Source organism: Andrographis paniculata, unplaced genomic scaffold (assembly GCF_009805555.1).
Source record: "Andrographis paniculata isolate CXL003 unplaced genomic scaffold, ASM980555v1 Contig79END, whole genome shotgun sequence".
Classification (NCBI taxonomy): Eukaryota; Viridiplantae; Streptophyta; class Magnoliopsida; order Lamiales; family Acanthaceae; genus Andrographis; species Andrographis paniculata.
Window position 1 is genome coordinate 3,271,674 of NW_026137616.1, and position 20,325 is coordinate 3,291,998.

The window sequence follows — 20,325 nt, forward strand, 5'->3', positions numbered from 1 at the left end:
TACTAAAAATCAACTTGACATTCAAAATATTACATCAACATCTGTTTATATTACATTATACAACTATTCAAACTCAAAATTTTTATTATTCAAATCCCAACTCAAAATCCAAACATGCAGACAAACACCCCTTAAAATGGGTCTCCGTAACTTTTTGAATAGTACTATTATATTAGATTAATTAATTAATTCCAAAATCGAATGAATTATGATGCAGTAGAGCTGGCGTCATCTGGTGACGTTTGCGGGCCAAACGATCGGAATATCTTGGCCGTAGACTTTCGGGATCATTGTACAGGAACAGGCCCCTGGACTGGGAGACCAGCTTCTGGAACTATTTCATTGCTTGCTATTTGCTAATTCATGTGTTTCTTTTACCCCAAATTTTTTAAATTTTATTATTTGTACACTGTATTTTCAAAAAACAAAAAAATATATTTTTCTTTTCATCAAATATTATTTTAATACTAAACTAAAACCAAAATTTTACTAAATTTATAAAAAAGTTCATACTCAAAAGAAGTTTTTACCGATTTTTTTTTTCTTTTTTCGTTTTTTACAATATACTTCCTCCCGTCTAATTTCAATGGACAGTTTTTCTACTAGTTTTAGTAAATTTATCGATATTAAATAACTTAATAAATATATTCACACAAAATCTTTTATTTTGATTTATTTTTTAGAAAATAATAAATATGTTTATCTATATTGAAAACTTCGTATATTTTATAAAATTAATTTATGTTAATTATAAAAAAATTAAAAATTTTATTTACTTATATTATATAAGGTTTTATTCTTTTTAAATTGGTATCTATATTGTATATATTTTTTATTGTAATATAATTTTTAAAACATTTAAATGCATATTCTAATTTTTTAATCATATATATTAAATTTATTTTAAAACCATCAATATTATTAACTATATATAAAAAATAATATTACTATAATAAATCACTATTATTAACTACTTAAATAGCATTACCTCAAATATTGTGTTCCTAATTCAACATGAGAATGTTAATTTACTTTTATAACCTTAAAAGTTTAAAAATATAAATACAAAACAAAAATGAAACATAAAAAATATACATATATTTTTTCATATTTCTAGTTATAGATGTAATCTTTATTGATAATTAATAATTACAATCATAACTAATTATTTATATATGTACATGTATGCATATATTCATTTATGTGGAGTTTGATACAGATAATGAAATTGCAAAAAAATAAAAGTAATAATAGAATAGGAGAAAAAATAAATTGAGTAGAAAATGACAATTAAGAATTCACTTGAGAAATGTAAAAAAATATAACTATTTTAATGAATCGATTAAGAATAAATGATTAATCAGACGAGACATAAATTTTAACTAGTGAAATTTCATTAAAAAAAATAAATTATTTTTTTTGGATAATAAATTAGATACGAGGATCAAATTTTAGTTTAATTTTTTAAGAAATAGTAAAAAATATATATATATTTGAATAATAAATTAACTATGATATTTTATAAAATTAAAATAATATAATTTTAAAAATATAAAAGTTAAATAATAAAATGATATAAAAATAAAAATAAATATATTGTATCAATATATCATTCTCTGCATTTCTACATAGAAATGAAATCAGAGGATGAGAAATGATTTATTTCTCAACTCTTAATTTTCTACCTCAATCAAACAGAGAAATAAAATCACTTTCATTTATCCGATTTTATTTCTATGTATTAAACAAACCCTTATAGTTGAATTTTGATGTTTTGGTATATTTTTTAAATTATAAAATTTTGAATTAATATAAATAAGTTGTGTGATGTTTTTTACTATAAAAATATACTTTATGAAAAATATATATAATATTGTTGAAACAAATAATTTTATTGAAGATGAATAATGAAAGGATAAACAATTTTGCAGTCTCGTATCTGATTTTTTTCATCATTTTAAAACTTCAATTGGACCATTTTTTAAAATGGTTCCATAAGTTGAAAAATTTCACTAAAAAGGTCCTCCGGTATCGGAATCGACACACTGTCTCGCTGAAGCTAACGTGACGTTGACGTGATTGATATGTCATTGCAACGCTGACGCCACGTCAGCGACATGTAAAATTTTTTTCTAAATAAGGACTCAATATTGTCGGCAATATCAACGGTGGTGTGTAAACGAATCTTAGCTAAAGTTCAGATCCTTAAGCCATTTACGCGATATTGCTCATCTGCAAAGATTCGAAATTATGTCTCCCGAAATATTTTCAAACTTAAGTGTTCGGAGTAGCTTCTAAAAATGATGCGACGACTCAAAGCTTTAAATAAACCGCCATAATAAATCATAAATTAAGAAACAAGGCGGCCCGGTAGACATTGCTACCAATAATAAATTAATTTCGACATTTTTTTTTTCGTCGATTTTTTTTTTTTTGTTTTTTTTTTTTTTTGCCAAGTTAAGTCGCATATAAAGATAATCGGCATCCTCCTCACACTATTCGTTCGTCAATCTCATTTTTAAGGAAACTTAATTCATCCTCTCCGCTAACAAGCGCAGCTAAATAGACGAAAGTTCTAAAAATTAGACTAAGTATGAAATTAATGAAACGAAGGGGATATCAACCAACTTTATCAAAATCCCGATTTATACTCATACTCAAAAGAATTTCAATTATTGAATAGATTCAATTTCAAACTCAAATTAAGCACAATGGAAATCAATTTACTCGAGAAAAGAACATATTTCATAGTTAATTTTATTTTAAATAAATATAAAAATTATAAATATAATAATATAAAATAATTTATTTCAAAATAAATTAGAAAACAATAAATTACACAAAATAAATTAATCGACATTAATTTAAAAATATAAAAATAAATATGAATAATTCAAGCAACTAATTAATTAACTGCATAAATAATTAATTAAGAGAGCATGTAAACATGCAGCAATTATTTTAATGTGATCGGCTATGAATTAATCTAATTGAAGCTACCGACACGCCATATATATTTACACAACTAGAACTACATTAATTTAAACTAGATTAATCATACAGTAACTCTTCCACTACATTTAAATAATAGCAGCAGCGAAGCTAAACGAGCGGGGGCTTCAACTATTTATCAAACTACCGGCTATTTACACAACTAATTCCTAAACTAAAGAAGAAGAAGGAAAACAAAGATTACAATCCAGCAACTAACAAGAACAAATTAATCCTAAACAAGTCAAAATCCATCAATACATTCAGCAGAAACGCATTACTAAGAATACTACAGGCTAAACTAATGCAATCAACTAACCATGTATCAACTAAACTAAACATGCAGCATGACTGGACTAGGACTAAACTAGAATTACTCAGACTAAGCAACCTAAACAAGCAGCAATTAAGCCAATTATCTCATCTGCAATTAATGAATAAATCCGACTAGGACAACTAATTAGAAGAAAGCTAAAATATGTTACCGTTACTCCCAAACTAATCTGAAAATTAACCTAATGCAGCTATATTACAACTACTAATTTATCTAAGTAACACATATTCTACTATCTAACAAGTTAGCAATCAATAAATAAGCCGGCATAAATAACCGAGAAATGAATCAAGAACTTCCCTAATTGTTGTCTTGCAGCCTGATTTTTGTTCAAAATTTTTGGTGGCGCTGATGACTTCCCTCCTCACACTTGAATTGTTGTTCGCCCTCGAACAATTTGTAGTTTGAGAAGGCGCTGCGAGTAATTCAAAATATATTTTCAACAGCAAAAGATGAAATGCAGTAATATTATCTAAGAATTAAAGATATATGACTGCATTTAAACTCCCTTTTTGACTTCTTCGTGGCTCGGGAATATCCAAAACAACCTCTCCTCACATTTATTGCCAAATAAGTGTGAATCTAATTTCGAACAATTCTGAAAATTTCCAAATTGTTTGTGCAGATTGTTCCTTGCAAAACTTTTCACCGAATGCCCATCAATCAGCCCTTTGCAGACTGTTCGCGCCTCTAAATTATCGATTAATCCCAAAGTCACTTAACCGGCCGGTTCACTTGCAGCTGGGTGTTGCTTCGTTGCGGTCTCCTAAAAAAATTTAGCGCTGATCTGTTGCTGCTGCTTAAGGCGGGCTGCCGCTCACTTTCGTCACCGCTCAAAGAGGCCTAAGCTACTGCTAATTACACATCAGCAATGAACAAAAACAAATTAATGTTAATCAAATCCTAACCCAGCAGCAACAAATTACTATGAATCAGTCTAAGCTAATGCAATCACCAAGTATGTATACAAACTCGACAACTAATTCCAATCTAACCCAAATCCAAATTCCAACATAATTTAATTCCAATCACAACTAAATCCTAAATTAAATATCAGAAGGAGCATAATTAACATAATTACAAGAGGTACAATCCATCCCATAACAGCCCCTGCAAAATTTCAGATTATTAGTATTATGTTCGAAATTAAGAAATTCGATGAAAATAGGCAAGAGAAGGTGAAATTGAATAATACAACCTTTCTTCCGATGTTTACCGGTGGATTCGTAGGCAGCTAGAATTGGAGCAAGTGGTGTGGTTGGCTTCATTGTCATCGGTGGGAGAAAAGAGGTTACGGTAAAGAAATTGGGGGAGTTTGCGGTAAAAGAATTAGGGCTTGACGAAATTGAAAGAAAATCGGGTGTGAAATTCAGATTTTTCTCAGAATTGGGTGATGAAGATGACGGCAGGAAGGAAGAGATTGAAGGCGTAAGTAGCTAGGGCTTACTGAAATGGCGAAAATTTCAGGAAAGAAAATACTGGGTGAACGATGGAAAATGGAGAAATAATTTGGGGAAGAAAGAATATAAATAAAAATCTTCTTACCTGGAATTACCGACTATTGATTCTCTAGCCCAAGACTATGATTTGAGAATTTTCTTAGTAGGCGCAGTCTAACAAAATGAACTTTTGCCCAAAATAAAGAAGAATAAATTCATCGCTTCGCTTGCAGGAGGGGCTGGTCTGCGTCGCTTCGCTGCACTTGACTGAAATTGGCTTCGCTTGCAGACCCGCTCACATCTTCCGCTTGTTTTCGCCGCTTCGTTTGTACACAGAGACATTGATGCCGCTTCGCTTGCACACAGAGACATTGATGCCGCTTCGCTTGCAGTCACCGCTGGTTCACAAGGATAGATGTCTGCTTCAGCTTTAAAATTCAATCTGAACGAACGAGTAGATCATCTTGAGAATCCTGAATGAACAACAAAATAAAATATTATTATTTTGTATAAAAGAAAATATATTATATATATAAAGGGGAGAAAAAGGAGGCAGCTCCTAAACCTAATTTTTATTTATTCTAATTATTCTTATTCTTATTCTTATTATTACTATTATTTTATTATTGTTGATTTATCATTATAGTAATATTATTATTTATTATGATTTATTTATTATATATATATAGTAAATATTATTATTATTTGTATTATTATATGATTATTACTATATGTATATTTAGAACACCACTGCAGAGGCTGCTCCCGAGTTTTTTTTTTCTTTTTTTTTTTTGGAAAATTTTTTTGATTTTTCTCCGAAAGATACATTGCCGTGTAGGTTTGATCCTTGAAGGATATCACACACTCAAAACCTACAAAGCATACCGCCGATGGATTAGATGTTCAAAATAAAATAAAATCAATATTAAAATTAAATTAGCATTAAACTCAATATTTTCCAATTAAAAAAAAAAGATACTAGGCTTATTCCCCGGCAACGGCGCCAAAATTTGATCGAAGATTTTTGGTGAGTTTTTAAAATATCTTTTAAGATACAAAAAAAATGATATATGTATAAAATGAAAATAGTGTCATGTGTGTTCGTGTAGTCACTCCAAAAACTTCGTCAAAAATAAAAAATCTCTTTAACCGGTGAGTGTCCGGGTCGAACTCAAGGAATATGCGAATATCCTATATTTAATTAGAAAAAGTGCAATGAGTTAATGCAATCGAAGAAACTGAAAAGATAAATTGCGGAAATTAAATCTAACTAAAAAATTGATAAAATATACGTATCTCGAAAAGGATGAAGCGAGGCGTTTGTGTCTGACTTTTGCGTTCCTTAATGGCTAGATTTCCATGGATGAAATGAGCGGGATGACGATGGCGTGATAGCGAAAAATATATGTATAATTGCGAGGCGGCACAGAGATATGAACGTGATCGCATTTGCTCGCTTAAGCCGATTCTCGACTCGGTTGGTACTTGATCTTGGGGGATTTACAACGAGGCTTCAGCGACACCCGGCGAAGAACATTATAAGCAAGAAACCCTACTGTCACTAGGAATCTCTGTGACCCAATAGACCCCCGCCTATGCCCCATGAATTATTCTTCCAACCGTTCCGTTAGTGGCTCTACCCCTTTTATTACCTCTCTTTAATCAAAATCGAATTTAGAACAGAAACTAAGCAGGTCGACAAGGCTCCCACGTACTTAGCTACGTTGAACTACCCGGAAACCGCTTTTGGCGCATAACAGGGCTGAAATAGTCGATTCTTCTGTCGCCCTTCCGCAACCTTGTCGAAATCCAACTTGAACAATTAAAATCGAACATGGAATTTTTGGGTGAAGGTGAGGTGGAGAAATATGATAGGAATTTTACTAGCTAAAATACTATGCTGAAATTAAAAGAAAAATGGGGAGAAAATCAGTTTGCTCGCGACACAAAACCGAAAATCTCGTATTATTAAACTAGATAAAAAAATACGGAAGAAAAGAAATGGAGAAAATAGAATGTATATTATTGTGTATATATGGTGTATATGTATATATATATCTACGGTGTATCTATATCTATCTATGGTCTATATATATATATATGGTACAATTAGAGGGGATATTTATAGGGGAAAAGCTTTCTAGAAGCTTGACGGTTACAACCGCCAATAAATAACTAATTCTAAAAATAACTACTAACTACCTCTAAAAATAACCATAAATAACTAACTCTAAAAATAGCTACTAATATAACTACTAATAACTACCTATTTTCTAGAAGGTTTTAGAATAAAAATTACACAAAAATAGCCAAAAATTGGCTAAAAAGTAGTGCAGAATTTTAATTAAGGGAGCTGGGAGAGTGTAGTAAATGCAGAAGCTGAGGGTGCAGGAGACATAAATGTGCAGGAATTATTGTGGCGGCGCAGTAAATGCACTGCTGACCAGCGGCAATAAATGCAGCGAGAATTAATGCAGCCAACGCTTCCACGTATGGCTTTCCGCTCCGCTCATATTTTCGTGTCAGCCGCCGCTTGAATTCCGTGTTAGCCGCCGCTTCGCTTTCCGCGCTCGCTTGCCTTCCGCGCTCATAAATACAGCCGCCGCTCGCCTTCCGCGCTCGCTTGCCTTCCGCGCTTGCGCACTCTTATGTAGCCGCCGCTTGTCTTCCGCGCGGCCGTCGCTTGCCTTCCGTGCGGCCGTCGCTTGTCTTCCGCGCGGCCGTCGCTTGCCTTCCGTGCGGCCGTCACTTGTCTTCCGTGCTCGGTTGACTTTGACTTTCGCGCGTTGACTTTCTGGCGTTGACCGTTGACTTTTGTTGACTTTCACGCCGGTGACTGTTTTTTCGCTTCTGAAGCCATTTTTTTCACTTTTTAAGGCCAGTTTTGGGCTCCCATATCAGTTTTCAAGCATTATTTCACCTATATAAATAATGAACATCTTATAAATATTTCTTTAAATAAATAATACTTATTAAATAAAATTAATTTAGTTAAAATTAAATACTTAAATAGCACATAAATAATGCCAAAAAATATAATTCAAGAAACACATCAATTAATTTAATTTATACACCAAAATAATTATAAATTGCACTTAAAAACTAATAAATTAATATTATACAAACAATATGAAATTAATACAATTATTAGAATAAATTAACATAAATGATATCAAAATTTGACATAAATAAATAAATAATTAAATAAATAAGCTATAAAATATGGCAAAATCAAGAGTTATCACACACTGTCTCGCTGAAGCTAACGTGACGTTGACGTGATTGATATGTCATTGCAACGCTGACGCCACGTCAGCGACATGTAAAATTTTTTTCTAAAATTTTTTAATTTTAAAAAAAAATGTTGACTTTGGTCAACATTAGACCAAAGTGTAATTTGATTAACTCGGTGACCATAAACCGAGGAACAAACGCCCTCTCTTTTCTCCTAATTATTTCCAACTTGCCCTATAGACTGCCGCACCTCTCCTCTCAACACCATATGTGAAATCGCTGCTGCCGTCCAAGGAGCCACCGGTGGGGGACTTCTCCCCCTCATAAGTAGCTCTTTTTTCCTTTCTTTAATTTGGATAGGGTTTAGAAAATCTTCGAAAAATGTAACAAACATACCGCCCATGGAAACCACAATAGTCTTCTTTGTAAAAATCTTCGAATTTTGTTTTGAGTTTCCCGTGATTATCTTAAAAACTTTTCTATACCAACAAAGTTAGATGTTTGTTAATGGGTTGGCTACAATAATGAACAACAAGACCGAACCCCGGTCCAAGTTTCTGAAAAGTGAATAAACAAATCTTCCAAAATGTTAACTTCCTTAACAACAACCGGCATAACTAAGTGTTTGTGTGGACGACAAAGTGTCACTAGAACATCATGGACAAATGAAAATTTGGGACGCAAGTTCAATTCTTGCGAGCAATATTGTGTAAAAACTGAAATATGATTTAAATTTGTTTAAGTTATGTAGTTCAAGTGTAATTTGGTTTCGTTGTATTTCATTCTTAGTGAGGTGGAAAAGATGGGTGTGGATACATTTTTTAGAAGATCCCCCAATGTATGCACGTGCCAAGACCATCTTTTCCGGCCTGTTGAAAAAAACTAAATGACAATGATTCTGAGATCTTGAGGTTAAAGAAGCATAACAAAATGTTATTGAGGATCATTGTCGGAAATTTTTTTTCTGAGTACAATGTTATGTGGCCGTGTTTTGAAGGTTTGGCTTTAAATGTGATGAACAAAATGGAAGTACGATTGAGGCAACATCGTAGTTGTCTCAAATTGTATGCATTTCTCATTTTATGTTGCACTACTCTTGTAGAATGTGTCTCACTAACTGTGTAGTATGTTGTAATGTTGTGAAACGACTATTTGTGTTGAATGATCATGAATTCATAAAGAATTTTGCTATTTTAAATCCAAAATTCTTGAACTGCAACATGTCACCACGTCTTTTAACAATAATCGTTCAAGTTTAGATTCGAATTCACACTCATAAACCACTAGAACCCTTGTCTAAGAACCCAATACATAACGAAAAACCCATATCAAAAGCTAAATCCTAACACAACCATACAAAATACCAGCATCAAAACGACATACCTACATTGATTTTTCCCAATTTTAAACCAAAAATGGTGAGCACCAACATAATATGCAGTTTCCGAAACTAAAGTTGCAGCAGAACATAACATAACCAAAAATTAACTCCGAATTTAATAACAGCTTCATGTATCATCACCCACAACATGCAAACAATTAGTAATGAAGTTATACGTTATTCTTCGGTCGTCCTCGCCTTCGTGGTTTGTCATCCCTAATGAATTTCTTGTTCTCCTCAATCAGCCATCTCAACTCCATAGCTCATACAACTGCCGGAATTTCCGAAAGTGGTAATTGAATCTCCTTACTTGATTTCATACTGCCAAAATTGCCTTGTTCAAGCATTGGTGGTCCGTGTGTACACTTTATTGGAGTTGTCTCTATATTTTCTTTACTCTTTCGAGTACTTTGCTTGCATACGAGAATTAATTTTAGCATGGAAAATATGAAATTGAAATGTGAAAACTTATTGGTGTTACACAAACCTATGGCATCACTTCCGTGGGCTGACAGTCATGTAAAAAGTGGGTTGGCAGTCATCTAGACATGTGATTAATGCTTGAGCAGCGGTGTTCCTCTTTCGTTGTCGTCGTTTTGAAGGTTGTGAAACAGAACTTGGATAATAAGGCGGGTCCTACTCAACAGATGATACACAAAGTTAGATGAGTAATTGTTTCGGTCAAATGGAAAATAAATCCTTTATGGTTTGATTGTAAATCTTGCATGAGAATTTTGCAACTTATATGAAACCGACCATTCACCGTGGGGCTTGATTGTGAATTTTGTGTAAGAATGTCCATAGCAACAGTACGATTGTACTCCATTGAAATGACCTCTTCTTGTGGCCCCTTACTGTTTGATTGCAACCATAGATAAAAATAAAAACACAAGAAAATAAGTCACGATTAATCGTTAAAGATGTGAACAAGCTAGAATAAATGAAATTTACACTGCGCCTTGGTTGGATAGAACTTGCAAGTGTCTTGTGTTTGCCCTTTTCGTGGTGGCACTGGGGCCTAAACAAAAGCATTTATTAGCAATATTAGCAATGACAAGTATACGATTATTCATGGTCTGAAATTTAGTTAAAAATAGCTGAAATAATAGGTACCAATGTTAAAAAGTATATCTGAAAGTTGTTGAGCGGATCTAAAAATGAGCATAGGAGTGAATACCTGATCATCCAAAATTTCCACAATTCGTGTGTCGATATTTTGTGGGAAATAACGTGCATTGTGGCCAACTTCTTGACAAGTCCCACATGTAATCGATTGCTACTGCGTTTTCAGCCTCTTAGTGCCATTCTTTCCTTAACCTTTTCTCTGTTTTCACCTACTTCCCGTTTCCTCAGTTTCTTCGGCCTACCAACTCCGTTTTTTATTGGTGGTGGCCTAGGTGGTACAAAGTTGGTTGGTTTCTAAAACATTTCACTGCTAACATATTTGATGGAGAAGGTGTAAACTCAATTGTATATTTTAATAGAGTAAAATTGCTCAACATAATTTATCACGTCCTCTCTTTGGTTGTTGATGGCTGAAATAGCATGGTGGCAAGGGATTTAAATCAGCTGTCATTTTCTACACGTGCAGTTTCGTGCAGACAAGTCTATACAATGTTGACAACCGTCGAAACAGGAAATTTGATAATGTGTATTATCATATTTCAATGGGATACAATCACCTACCTTAGCCCGATTCCTAGAAAGTACTTTCATAATCCTTGGACATATGACTTTATCAGTCCACCAACTTCTGGAATAATCCATATTATTTTGAAGCCTCTGCATCAAGTACTTTCGAATAGATTCCAGCACGCTTAGAATACATTTGTCTCTGGCATCACTAATACATCTATTGAAACTCACATAACTTATTTACAAGAAACTCCCACTTCGCAAGCCACTTAAAATGTGACCTACTCCACTCGTTTACCGGCCAATTTTCCAACCATTCACAATATTTTTCATCAATCTGTTTAAACTCCAACATTGTTGTCTTGAATTCTCCCACAGCGGCTACCTTCCCAACTTTCCATAATCCATTCTTTAAAGCCAATCCTTTAAATCCTAATTTTCATGAAGTTTTATGTAAGTGCCGTACACAACTTCTATGCTCCATCCCGAAAAGAAACTCTCTAATGTATTTACAAGTCTCTTTTTCTTGTCGAATATTGATAACCCCAATAATAAGCATATTCTTAGCTTGACAAAACTGTGTATTACTTGAATTACTGTATAAAAACCATCAAAATAACTTGTTAATGGCATACTTTATTGATCTATATCGCTTGGCATGATCCAGAGTTTGTTTGTTGAGATTATTAACGATTTTTGTCCTTTTAAGCGGTGTTTTGGTGCCAGAAAAGGTAAGGCAGATGCCACAAGCGACAATCATCACTGCTGGCAAGCGACGATTACAGCACCCAGAAAAGACTAAGGCAAGAGAGGCAAGTGGTAGCTTCCACCACTCACAAGCGACAGTCTCTCCCGCTCGCAAGCGACGGCCCAGACGCCCACCGCTGTAGAATGACAGCAAATATTGACTAAGTATCCCAACTACAGCGGTACAGCCATTCCATTACCAGCCAGCACAAGCAAGCCTAGCTGCGTTGATGCCCTCCAGTAAGCGAGGATGATCTGAGCCCTTACAATCCTATGCAAACGAAGCAAGCACCTAGGAGTTATGGCCAGCAACTGCTTCAACATAATAACTACCATCAACCGCCTAACTGCCTAGCGGTTGAAACTGCCTTGTAACTGCTTGCAACCGTTCTTTTTCACCTACTATAAATAGGGCCAAATATCTGTATGTAAATATACTTCCATTGGAGTATTATAGCAAATAATTTCTTGTGCATTCTAGCTGTCTTCCTATTCTTCGAGAGCTCTAATCTTGTAAGGAAGTTATCCACATGAATGGCCAAGGGAGTGGGGATTTACCTCTTCACTTGGCCAAGACTTTACCGCTTACTTAGTGTAGCTTTACTGCTTTCAATTACAAGCTTTGTAGAATTAGCAATTCCAGCTTTATTAGTAAATAATGAAATATCATTCAGTTCTTCATCTCTATTTCTTTCACATTCTTTTGACACTTATATAAACCCTGGTTTTAAATAGTTTCAGGTCACTGGTTTAGAGCATAAGAAGAATTGATTATTTAAGCCTTGTCTTTTGCCAAAAGCGTTTTCAGGGTAGTTCAACGTAGTTAAGTACGCGAGAGCCTTGTCGACCTGCTTAACTACTATTTTGAATTCAATTTTGATTAAAAAGAAGTAACAGAAGGGTAATGCCACTAATGAGGCAGAAGTTGAGATAACTAATGGGGCATAGGCGGTGGTCTATTAGGTCACAGAAACTCCTAGTGACAGTAGGGTTTCTTTCTTATAATATTCCGATTATGGGTGTCATTGAAGTCTTGTTGTAAATCCCTTAAGGTCAGATTCCGGTGATAAGAATTCTTTATAACTCGGTTCATATATTTACATCATCTCCTTCCACCGCTTCCGTATTATACGTATACCTCCGGTAACACACCAACATCGCTCGCTCATTTCATCCAGGAAAACCTAGTCATTAAGTAACGCACAGTTCAGACACAACACCTCTCCCTTACTCTCCACCTCTTACATATGCATATATACATATTGTGCTATTCACTCATGTCCCGTTTACTTGATCATCATTGGCACTTGACCGCTCGCCTCCGCTCACCTTTACCACTTTTACTTACCGCTTTCTGTAGAGTAGAAATTTGGATTCGCTGCAGAGCGGGTCCTTTTACCGCATTTTCGCCGTTTTTTCAAGATCTACACTTGATTTGAAATTCTTGACTTAAAATCCCTGTATTTGACCTAGACACTCACCAGTAAAAGAGTATAAATAATTGTGATAACTACTCAGGGTCTACAATCGAAATATTTTACTATATCTTACCACTTTCTATAGTCATTCACACCTTGACTTTTGAACATAAAATTCCCTATGAATATATAAAAATTCCTCATCACAAATTTTAGCTATCAGCCACCACGAATTATTGGAGGATACCCAAAAGAAATCATATGCATCAAATCTTAGTTCCCAAACGAAGAAAGGACCCACCAAAAGATATGTTACTTCCGGCATGGCAAGAGTACCTGCTAAAAACACTGAGATTGAGAGTGCAGTTTTCCTAGATAATAAAATCATAAGATTGACACACGAATTAAATGCCTTACCATCTTTCTTCTTCAAATCCTCTTATCTAGACTCTTGCTGCTGCACAATTGCCCTTGTTTGGTGATTATGGTTTCTAGTTCTGATCTATGTAGTAGATTCGAGTACTCAGACACTCAGGAAGAAGAGTATAAACTAGGATTGTGTATAAACTACTAAGGGTGGCGAGCATATTTCTTCATTAATTAGAGTGAACATATGCTGGCTTTGGGCATGAGCGGAGCTAGAAGGGGGAGGGTGTTCGGCCCCCCTAATCATATGAGTTTTGTATTCTTATTATATAGTATTTGCATAATTTTTAAAATTTAAAGAATTGGCCATCCTTATATATTTAATAAAAATATTATCATTATTTATATTTAACTAAAATACTTAAAAAATTGGTTTAAATACACTAAATATTTGGAAATATTTGTAAAGAAAATAAGATAAAACAAACTAAAATTTGTTTGTAATTTTTAAAATTTTTTTATTATATTATATAATTTTAAAATTATTATATATTATTTATATAAAAAAAATTCGGCCCATGCCAAAAAAAAAAAAAATATGACTCCGCCACTACCTCTGGGTATGAATCAACATATATCTACATAGTCCAGTCGATTGTTTCTTGATATGAATCATATCTTGTAGTACTTTATTATTTAATTGGTCTATTATATTTATAGTGTGTATTTAGATTTTATATACATGGTGTTAACTTTGCAAGTGCTAATTTCGTATGGATATAGGAAGGCTGTAGCAAAATGTATTAGTTATGTTTGAGTGTGTAATTTTATCGGTCTATAATACTTATTCAAGTATAATTTATTATTTGTGTTTTAATTTATATAGTAGTTTATCTGATATTTTGTAAAAATAAATAATATATTTCTTTTTTCAAAGTGCAGACTAAATCGTAAATTTTTCATTTAAAATATAAATAATATATATATATTCAATATTTTAAAATCACCCATCTAATATTATAAATTTTTTTAAAGTAACAAAGCTAAAAACCTAGTACAGTAGATGTAAGCATTTCAAATTTTTTATTTTTATTTTTAAATTTGTTTTTAAGAAAGATAAAAAAAACTCAATTTTTTTATTAGAGTTAATATATTCTCTAGTGTGGCTGGACTATTGCTATTGTTCAATAATTAGAAATTATTTCGTACTTAGGACTTTTCTGAAGTTTTGGATTCGGGTGTAATTTATTACTGTGTTGATTATTTATACTCCAAAAGTACCAATATTCTTCTTTCTACTAATGTAATTTATGTTTGAGTCAAATATAGAAAAGCAAATTTCGCAGTATATATATTTTAATTATGTTAATTATTAATTTATTTATTATTACACTTTCCAATAAATTGGATCTATTTGATTTATTTTAAATATAAAATTTATATAATAAAAAATACATAGAAATATTAATAATATTTATATTATTACTTAATTTAGAAAGTTAATATATTTTACGAATAAAATAAATATATATTGATATTTGTGTAAAAAAAATAATTAATTTTTAAAGACAAATATAAATAATTAAAATTAGAGTAAATATAATATTTCGAAAAGCTAGTAGGATAACTTTTAAAAATTAGAATCAATAATATATATCAAAAAGCTAATTTAACAAATAGTTAAATTAATTTTTTTACTAATTAAACAACCAAAAGTTCTTTCAAATTGCTAAAAACTATTTGAAAAATTGTTTTGCAAACTCCTCAATCTATATAAAAAGAAAATGACCATCTATACAAATTGAAAATATAAATAAATAAATAAAAATCGTATTCAATGTTCTAAAACCATCAGCGTGACACTATAAAAATTAGTGAATTGATAAGGGGAACATGTGTTAAAGACAATGATTGAGAGTAGGTGCAAGTATTTCTGATATTTTTCTTTTCTTTGAAAACTTGTTTAATTCTAAGAAGAAACAATATAACAACTTATTATTTTCAAAAAAACCTTTGATTTTAAATCTTTCTTTTTTTTTTCTTCTCATGTATATGGGATTATTGTATATTCTATGCTACCGTACATAATTTTTAGTCATTCTTGTTGGCTGCACAGTATTACTTTCTGATTTAAATTTGTTTATTTTGTGTTTTGATTTGAGATATATGTTTTATATGATATATAGATAATTGTATAAGTAATATAAAAAATATTACTCTCTCCGTTCCACATACCGTGTCTGTTATACTGTAGACACGGTATTTTAGGAAGGTGTAATTAGTAGATAATTAAAAATATATTAGTGAAAATAATTATCCTATAATATAAATAATTATAAATTAAGATTAAGATAACTAATTAGTATAATTAAAATTAAAAAAATAAATAAATTAAAATATTTAAAATGAGATTAAAGTGTGTAATCATTTTCCAAAAAAGGAAAATAACATGGAATGTGGGACCGACAGAAACGGCAACGTGAACATGGTATGTGGGACGGAGAGAGTATTTCATATTGAATGTTGATATTTTGTGAGATTATAAAATATAAATATTTTATATATTCAGAATCATGTTTGAAAAAAAATTGTTGGAAGAACAAATCCTTGATTTCATGTAGTTATGGCTCAATTTTGCAAGTACTAATTTTATGTGGATATAGGAAGGAAATTTGTGACAAACTATGTTAGTTATGTTTGTATATGTAATTTGATCCACTATAGTACTATTCATGTGATTATGATAGAATTATCGAAATCGAGTTTTTTTTGTTTGAATTTTGATTTAAATAATATTTGATTGATATTTTATAAGAGTAAATAATATAATTTTTTTATTGTGAACATGCAAGTTGAATCGTAATTTTTTTTGATTTAATATAAAAAAAACACAAAAATGCATTAATTTTAAAAATAAAGTATTATATAAAATGAATATAAAAAATATTTATAAAATTTAAAATATGCAAAATAAACTTAATAAATTAATTAATAAAATACATTAAAAAATGTATTTATAAATATACAGCATATACATTCAATTATAAAAGATTAACTATTTCAGATAATATAAAAAAAATTATAAAAATATATAAAATAAATTTGAAATATTTATAAATAATATAAATATATACAACGATTCTATAACCATCTCCACTAGAAAAATAGCACAAGAAAAAAAAATGGTTGGCCCACTAAAAAAATTCTATTTAAAATATTATAAAAAATTTTAAAATAAAATAAAAATATAATTAAATGAATAAAAATATGTTGAACCTTCTAGAACGATCCAGTTCATACTATATAAATCTTCAATTGTGGAATTAGGGTTATTGTATATTTTCACAGGCGCCGCCGCTATTGTTTATTAGGGTTTCCGGTTGTGACAAAGGGTTTTTTTTTTGTTCGTCTGAAGTGATTTTGAGGTTTTTTCCTTCTCTTTTTTTAGTTGATTTGCTTGTTTGATTTTTGTTTATTTGTTTTGTTACTTCACTTGAAAATATGAGAGATGATATGAGAGCGAGAAAATGAGATCTTGGAACCACAATTTAGAACAAAAGAATAGTGAGAAGATCTGGCCGAGGATTGAGAATCGATTGTTGGCTGATGGATGCTACGGTGGCGGCGAGATAGGTGTTGGTTTTTCTGATTATGAATCAAATACTATTTGGAGGTAAGTTTTGTAAAATTGATCAAGGATTTAAAGCAAATACTTTTACTGTGGAACCTATGTTTATCAAACTCCACCATCAATTATGAGCGAAGGGAAAGGACTTGGATCGAGCAGTGGTCGCCGTTCGACATCTACGAAGATCTCCTTCGTCAGGTAGCTTTTGAATCAATGACTAAGAACAGATACTATTCCTAGATAATTGTCGATACGAACAAATTTATCGTTTTCTTCTTTGCAGTTCGATTTCTTGGATGAACAAGGAACGCGGATCATAATCTACAATCTCTGGGAAGACAACGACGAGGGATCACCTGAATTGGATTTCGACACAGTTGAACATGTTTGTTTCTAAGCTCTGCTCGTCAACTAAATCTTCGTAGTTTATCTTTGAATTTTGTATCTGTGCATTTGCTTGTCGAATAGGACATACAAATTCGAGGAGCCAGCCGAGACGAGAGCCAGATAGAGAATGCAGAAGTATATGCGATTCCACGCGGATTTCGCATCTTCTTACGGGGCATCGATGTTCAGCATCACGATATAATGGACGATATGATTTACCCCCAAGAGATGCATTACAAACCAGCAGCGCCGAAAGATCCGAATGTAAGCGCATTTGTTGTGTTTGTTTTTGTTCATATGTCCCCCAATTTCACATCTTTTCTTGTTCGATTTCCTTGCATCGACGCAGATGTCCATGACGGGGATGATTGGATTCATCAAAGACGCGAAACACCGTGTCGACGTACAAGGATTCAACGTATACCAGTTGTGAGGGAAGAACCCTGCTGCTACCGCCTTATCAAGGTTCGTTCGCTGCGCAGTATCTCTCCCTGTTACAATCCATTTACGACTTTGAACTCTACTTACACCCGCCCGATGTTTTCGATTTTTCTTACAGCCTTTCTGGAGGGTTTGGAACCCAGCTGGAAGCCACGACAGAGGAGTCATCGGTACGCTATCCATCCCTATTGTTGGGTCGAAACACATTTTATCGCCAGTCATATTAACAATGGTCATGTTTCAGGTGTCCTCGAATCGAACTTTGTCGATCCAGCGCACGATAAACAGGGATTCGAGCGAACGACCGACCTGTCTCGGCTTGAGTCAAGACTTATGTCCAACCAGAAAATTACTGGTTTCTCACCTTGCTCAAAGTTCACTTGATTCGGTTGAAAATGGCTGCTTCGATTTTTATGGTCGATTTACGCTTTCTGCAGGTCCCGAAATTGCCATCTCGATCGAATACTGACAGGATTAGTGCTATCAAATTTCTTCATTCATCTGAGTGGACTGATCGACGCTGGATTTGGGGAGGAGACATCTTTCTTGTTCGGACCTGTGTTAACGGTGAGAGATTTAGGAGGGCTAACAATTTTCGTAAACCCCATAGGTTGACTCATCCAATCAAGGAAAAAAATGGATAAGATGCCGGGGCGGATGAGAGAAGACGCCTTTTTCTCGGACCCCAAGTATTACCTCGAGGAACCCCAAAAAGCTGTTTGGATTGATGCACCGGAAGATAATTCTGTTCTTGAGGGATCTTCTTAGTTAGTAGGTAACAAGTTGTAATTTTGTGGGATCATAGTCATTGTTTGTACTTAATTCAACATCGGAATGAAGCTGTTTGGATTGATGCACCGGAAGATAATTCTGTTCTTGAGGGATCTTCTTAACTAGTAGGTAACAAGTTGTAATTTTACGGGATCATAGTCATTGTTTGTACTTAATTCTAACATTGGAAAGGAGCTTTGATTTTTTGTGATCGACCTATCGATTGTAAGTATTTTATTTGTCCAAAGCACACCAATTACGCAAAAGGGATATATTGATTTTTCGATTGATTGACACTTGAAAGTATGGATTTTAATTGTTTCTAACCTATATATATGTATATATGGAAGAAAGGCTTCGGCCAAATGTGTTATATATGTTTGAGAATGTTTGAGTGTGTTAAATTTCGTAATAACCGGCGGTTCGAATCCAGATAATGAATTTTTTTTGCGATTCCATTATGAATAATTGGCTGCGTTTAGATTAGATAATTTCCTGGTGCTAGCTGAAGTATGAAACCAAGAGAATTGAACGCTCTATTAAATGTAAGCAAGACAACAATTTTACCATCAAACTACAGTACAAATATTATTATTTATTTATTAGTTAATAAATACTTCATCTGTCCTCTTGTTTTGTATAATTGTTTGTGCAAATATTCTTTTATTAGCATTATAAGATATTAATAGAAAATATTTTTGCAATTTTTCTTAATTTGTACTACGTTTTGATATAATAATTAATGTTTAAATATCAACACGCAAAAAGTAAATGAGACCTTAGAGCCGGACAAAAGTAGTATATAAATATATTAGTTCTAAATATAATGGTAATGATCCATGCCAAGTTCGGCACAGCCCGAAAATTTTTGGGCCTATTTTATGAAGTTCAAGCACAATTATTTTGTACGGAATTTGAATCCAATTATCAAACTGTATCTATTTTTGCTAATTTTATTATATATAATTAAATAAGTAAAAAATACTTAACAAAATAAAAGTAAAGGTAAAAGTAAGGGCGTGGTGGGGATGGACAAAGGCGGGTTGCAGCCGCACCGTTGTGGGTCCGCCACTATTTACATGTATTTATTCTTGTATTAAGTCAATGCTTTAAACATAAATGTTTATTCTCATATTTTACACAATTTTCAATATTTATTAATAAAAATATATTATTTTAATTATAAAATTTTTATAAAATAATATAAAAATACTTTTTTGCAATTTTTAACAAACAAATAATAAATCTAAAAATATTTCTAAAAACTAAATATATATCACATTAAATGCCAATTTTAAACAAATAATAAATCTAAAAAACTTCTAAAAATTAAATTTATATCACATTAAATGCCAATTTCATTCAAAATTCAATTATTTTCAAATCTACATCCAAAACACATGGGTTCCATTGCAATAAAAGCTCTTAGAATTTTAAAAGAATTTGAAATTAGTTTTTTAAAAAATTATTTAATATGATATATATTTTTTAATTACAATTAAAACATATTATTAGAACTTCAAATAATAGTTATAAACATAGTCATGAATCGG

General features: G+C 32.2%; 1 long non-coding RNA gene across 1 annotated transcript; it reads left to right on the top strand.

Annotated features, from left to right (window-relative positions):
* Positions 1–17,169: 17,169 nt before the first annotated feature.
* Positions 17,170–17,763, top strand: LOC127240637 (uncharacterized). Its single transcript, XR_007836348.1, has 4 exons — positions 17,170–17,218; positions 17,311–17,371; positions 17,457–17,558; positions 17,642–17,763. It is a non-coding gene; the product is annotated as an uncharacterized LOC127240637 (long non-coding RNA).
* The last annotated feature ends 2,562 nt before the right edge of the window (positions 17,764–20,325 follow it).